The sequence below is a fragment of the Anthonomus grandis genome, chromosome 19 (genome assembly GCF_022605725.1).
Source record: "Anthonomus grandis grandis chromosome 19, icAntGran1.3, whole genome shotgun sequence".
In the NCBI taxonomy this organism is placed as follows: domain Eukaryota; kingdom Metazoa; phylum Arthropoda; class Insecta; order Coleoptera; family Curculionidae; genus Anthonomus; species Anthonomus grandis.
The window spans coordinates 49,193-55,192 of NC_065564.1; the positions used below are offsets into that span (position 1 = coordinate 49,193).

At 28.3% G+C, this 6,000-nt stretch overlaps 1 long non-coding RNA gene across 1 annotated transcript in view; it reads left to right on the forward strand.

Annotated features, from left to right (window-relative positions):
* The window catches only part of LOC126747275 (uncharacterized), a 49,266-nt gene extending 45,795 nt beyond the window's left edge, over positions 1-3,471 (forward strand). The window contains exon 5 of the long non-coding RNA XR_007664142.1: positions 3,420-3,471. This is a non-coding gene — a long non-coding RNA (uncharacterized LOC126747275). The remainder of the gene's footprint in view (positions 1-3,419) is intronic.
* Positions 3,472-6,000: the final 2,529 nt, after the last annotated feature.

The window sequence follows — 6,000 nt, forward strand, 5'->3', positions numbered from 1 at the left end:
CATATTTTTGAAAATATTCCTGTAACTCTGGAAATTTTCAATTTTTTATTTTTTTTATAGATACATTTATGGTTCTAAATTAAAAACCCTTTGCATCAATGCAATTTTCATGAAAATCGGTGGGAAATTAAGGGAACTGGTGCAGTTTGCCTCTTACACACCTTCGATAATTTGCCATATTTTTGAAAATATTCCTGTAACTCTGGAAATTTCCAATTTTTTATTTTTTTTATAGATACATTTATGGTTCTAAATTAAAAACCCTTTGCATCAATGCAATTTTCATGAAAATCGGTGGGAAATTAAGGGAACTGGTGCAGTTTGCCTCTTACACACCTTCGATAATTTGCCATATTTTTGAAAATATTCCTGTAACTCTGGAAATTTCCAATTTTTTATTTTTTTTATAGATACATTTATGGTTCTAAATTAAAAACCCTTTGCATCAATGCAATTTTCATGAAAATCGGTGGGAAATTAAGGGAACTGGTGCAGTTTGCCTCTTACACACCTTCGATAATTTGTCATATTTTTGAAAGTAGCCCTGTAACTCTGGAAATTTCCAATTTTTTATTTTTTTTATAGATACATTTTTGGTTCTAAATTAGAAACCCTTTGCATCAATGCAATTTTCATGAAAATTGGTGGGAAATTAAGGGAACTGGTGCAGTTTGCCTCTTACACACCTTCGATAATTTGTCATATTTTTGAAAGTAGCCCTGTAACTCTGGAAATTTCCAATTTTTTATTTTTTTTATAGATACATTTATGGTTCTAAATTAAAAACCCTTTGCATCCATGCAATTTTCATGAAAATCTGTGGGAAATTAAGGGAACTGGTGCAGTTTGCCTCTTACACACCTTCGATAATTTGCCATATTTTTGAAAATATTCCTGTTACTCTGGAAATTTCCAATTTTTTATTTTTTTTATAGATACATTTATGGTTCTAAATTAAAAACCCTTTGCATCAATGCAATTTTCATGAAAATCGGTGGGAAATTAAGGGAACTGGTGCAGTTTGCCTCTTACACACCTTCGATAATTTGCCATATTTTTGAAAATATTCCTGTAACTCTGGAAATTTCCAATTTTTTATTTTTCTTATAGATACATTTTTGGTTCTAAATTAGAAACCCTTTGCATCAATGCAATTTTCGTGAAAATTGGTGGGAAATTAAGGGAACTGGTGCAGTTTGCCTCTTACACACCTTCGATAATTTGCCATATTTTTGAAAATATTCCTGTAACTCTGGAAATTTCCAATTTTTTATTTTTTTTATAGATAAATTTTTGGTTCTAAATTAGAAACCCTTTGCATCAATGCAATTTTCATGAAAATCGGTGGGAAATTAAGGGAACTGGTGCAGTTTGCCTCTCTTACACACCTTCAATAATTTGCCATATTTTTGAAAATATTCCTGTAACTCTGGAAATTTCCAATTTTTTATTTTTTTTATAGATACATTTTTAGTTCTAAATTAAAAACCCTTTGCATCAATGCAATTTTCATGAAAATCGGTGGGAAATTAAGGGAACTGGTGCAGTTTGCCTCTTACACACCTTCGATAATTTGTCATATTTTTGAAAGTAGCCCTGTAACTCTGGAAATTTCCAATTTTTTATTTTTTTTATAGATAAATTTTTGGTTCTAAATTAGAAACCCTTTGCATCAATGCAATTTTCATGAAAATCGGTGGGAAATTAAGGGAACTGGTGCAGTTTGCCTCTCTTACACACCTTCAATAATTTGCCATATTTTTGAAAATATTCCTGTAACTCTGGAAATTTCCAATTTTTTATTTTTTTTATAGATACATTTTTGGTTCTAAATTAAAAACCCTTTGCATCAATGCAATTTTCATGAAAATCGGTGGGAAATTAAGGGAACTGGTGCAGTTTGCCTGTTAGGCACTTTCAATAATTTGTCATATTTTTGAAAGTAGCCCTGTAACTCTGAAAATTTCCAATTTTTTATTTTTCTTATAGATACATTTTTGGTTCTAAATTAAAAACCCTTTGCATCAATGCAATTTTCATGAAAATCGGTGGGAAATTAAGGGAACTGGTGCAGTTTGCCTCTTACACACCTTCGATAATTTGCCATATTTTTGAAAATATTCCTGTAACTCTGGAAATTTCCAATTTTTTATTTTTTTTATAGATACATTTTTGGTTCTAAATTAAAAACCCTTTGCCTCAATGCAATTTTCATGAAAATCGGTGGGAAATTAAGGGAACTGGTGCAGTTTGCCTGTTAGGCACTTTCAATAATTTGTCATATTTTTGAAAGTAGCCCTGTAACTCTGAAAATTTCCAATTTTTTATTTTTCTTATAGATACATTTTTGGTTCTAAATTAAAAACCCTTTGCATCAATGCAATTTTCATGAAAATCGGTGGGAAATTAAGGGAACTGGTGCAGTTTGCCTGTTAGGCACTTTCAATAATTTGTCATATTTTTGAAAGTAGCCCTGTAACTCTGAAAATTTCCAATTTTTTATTTTTTTTATAGATAAATTTTTGGTTCTAAATTAGAAACCCTTTGCATCAATGCAATTTTCATGAAAATCGGTGGGAAATTAAGGGAACTGGTGCAGTTTGCCTCTCTTACACACCTTCAATAATTTGCCATATTTTTGAAAATATTCCTGTAACTCTGGAAATTTCCAATTTTTAATTTTTTTTATAGATACATTTTTGGTTCTAAATTAAAAACCCTTTGCATCAATGCAATTTTCATGAAAATCGGTGGGAAATTAAGGGAACTGGTGCAGTTTGCCTCTTACACACCTTCGATAATTTGCCATATTTTTGAAAATATTCCTGTAACTCTGGAAATTTCCAATTTTTAATTTTTTTTATAGATACATTTTTGGTTCTAAATTAAAAACCCTTTGCCTCAATGCAATTTTCATGAAAATCGGTGGGAAATTAAGGGAACTGGTGCAGTTTGCCTTTTACACACCTTCGATAGTTTGCCATATTTTTGAAAATATTCCTGTAACTCTGGAAATTTCCAATTTTTTATTTTTTTTATAGATACATTTTTGGTTCTAAATTTCAAACCCTTTGCATCAATGCAATTTTCATGAAAAAGTATGGAAAATTAAGGAAATTATGACACTTTGTCTTAAGCACATTTTACATTAATCAGGTTTTTATGAATAGTTTGTTTATAATTCAAAAACCGTTTCACTTTTCTTTCTTAATATTCACCTGAAGCAATCTCTGATGATGGATTTGGCATAGGAAACGTCTTTGTGGGTAAAAGATTACTTGAGAAAGAGCTTTTTCCCCAAAAATATTTTTTATTTAAGTTTTCAATAAATTGTTGCTAACAAAGAGACCCTGTATATAACTTGAACTGAAAAAAGAGGGTTGATGAATTGCGATATTTATTGTTTATTTCTTTTTTAGAGGAAGTCGCAGCCATTTTGTTGGATACGAGACCGGGATTCTAGACATGGAAGTCATCGGGCTGGGGACCTGGATCGGAACAGGTGAGGGCAATTTTTTCTTTATGTCTATTGGAGTGTTTGTATTTATTTATTTATTTAATTCGAGATTTATTAAGACCCCTTTGCACTGCAGTTCAATTTTAATATTTTATGTTTTTTCCATTCAGAAGCAGCTGTACTTGAAAGACACAAAGCAGGAATCTGGATATGGAGCTGGGATATTGAAAATAAGGCTGAGGATTGGATAGGCACAGGTGAGTTGAGTTTTTCACTAAATTCATGGAATTATTAAAATTTGTATGATGGCTTATTTGTTATTGTTTTATTTGGTATTGAAAACCCTTTTTTTATGAACGAGTTTTTATGGTAATAGGGTTGAAAATTGGAGGAGTTTTCGTGGATTTTCTCTTATATTCTAATTAATCAGGATGCATTCTTTTATATTCCTTTTTACTCTAAAATTTTCAGTTTTTCAAAATGTTCATAGATACACTTTTTTAGAGTGCCATTTCGGTTTAAACTGTGGGGAGGTCAACTGATTGGGTGATAACCGTGAACGTCGTGCGTCAATCGATAAAAACTCGTTTAAAAAAAAAATATTTTTTTTTATTTATTTCTGGAATTTTTTTTCCACTTTCCTGGATTTCCAGGGATTGAATGATTAATAATTTCCTAATCTGGATTTATTTCTTTTGTTACAGAGGAAAAAGCAGTGGCGTTCCGTCGATGTGCCCTGGGGTGAGTTTTTGAATTTTATTCATAACCAATATACATGTTGGTGCCTTTTTTTTTATAGCGGTTTTTAGGTGCATTTTAAAATAGATCGGACCAATTGACTTACAGCCTTTTTTCGATTTCAGTCATTTATTTATAATCATTTATCATAATTTTAGTGTCATTTTCATGTCAACTGTACTTGATTGTTCTTGTTTTTTCATAAATTATCAATGTTAAACTCAAATTTTCGGCAAAGTATGTCAATTGGTTTTGATTTTAATTTGGTTTTTAATTGTCAAAATTTAATTTACATTTTTTTAAATTGAAACTTAAATTTAAATTAAATTGTTTGTTAAATGTCAAAATTTAAATCACATTTTTTTAAGGACATTTCTAAATAAATATATATTTTTTTAAATATATTGGACCAAGTAACTCGCAATCAATCGTCTTCAATTAATTTATTACATATTCTTACATATAATTATAATTGTAATAATTTTTATATAATTTTTTCTTGATTTTAGTATTTTTTTTTAATTTAATTTAAGTCAAAATTAAACTGTAATTTTTCAAAAAACATAATTCTGATATTTCAAAAGTCACTAACTGATCTTGATTTAATTTTTTTTTCACATTTTATTTCCTTAACTTATACATTTAAAATGCACCTATAATTTTATGTCATTTGTACTTAATAAAGTTTGTTTATATCTCCAAAGGTAATTTTTATTTATTAAAATAACAACCCTAAAAAAACCATATTTCTTAAAATATAACAGGACCAATTGACTGGTTGCAAGTCAATTGTTTATTTTATTTCATATATATTCATTTACAATCAGAATTTTTTAAAAAGTTAATTCTTTATTATTTATAGTTTAACTATTTTTTGTCATATTTACAACAATTATTTGCATTTTTTTTATTTTATTAATTAAAATAATTTTTTTTTAATTTCCCAAATTAAATTATTAATTTTTAAGTGACACAACAGAAAAAAAACATATTTTTTAAAATATATTAGACCAAAATTGACACAGTCACACAATAAAAACACAAAGTCACGGTCTCACAACATGTGATTTAACGGGCTACACGTGTTTCGCTCTAGTTAGAGCATCATCAGGAAGCCATCCACACACTTCACAGTACATAAATAAATTAGGTTTAGAGCGAAACACGTGTAGTCCGTTAAATTACATGTTGTGAGACCGTGACTTTGTGTTTTTATTTGTTTTTCGTCAATTTTGTATGTTGGTCTCTTTTTTGGATATTCTTGATTTTTGGATATTAGACCAGTTGACTTGCAACCTATTTTGTTTTATTTCTAATTTTCTCATTTTGTTTCTAACATACTTTTTTCTGTCAATTGTACTTGATTAAATTGTTTTAGATTTCTAAAGTTAAACTTTAATTATTGATTAAATGACATCTCTAGAAAGAAAAAATCTTAAAATATGTCATACTTGCAAATTTTTTATTATTTTATTTCTAATTTATTCAATTATAATTCGCAATAAATATTTCTGAGTCAATTCCACTTAATGTTATAATTTTTCCTTAATCATTAAAGCAAAACTTTATTTAATGTTGTCATTTTCATATCAATTGTTCTTGATTTTTCTTTGTTTTTGAACTCAATTAAAAATTAAAAAGTTAAATTCTAATTTTTTCAAAATATGTCAATTGGTCTTGTTTATATTTTTTTAACTTAAAAACTTAACTATTAGGTGACATCTCCAGAGAAGAAGAGATTATTAGAATATGTCGGACCAGTTAACTTGCGACCTTATTTAATTTATTTCTTATTAATCTATTTC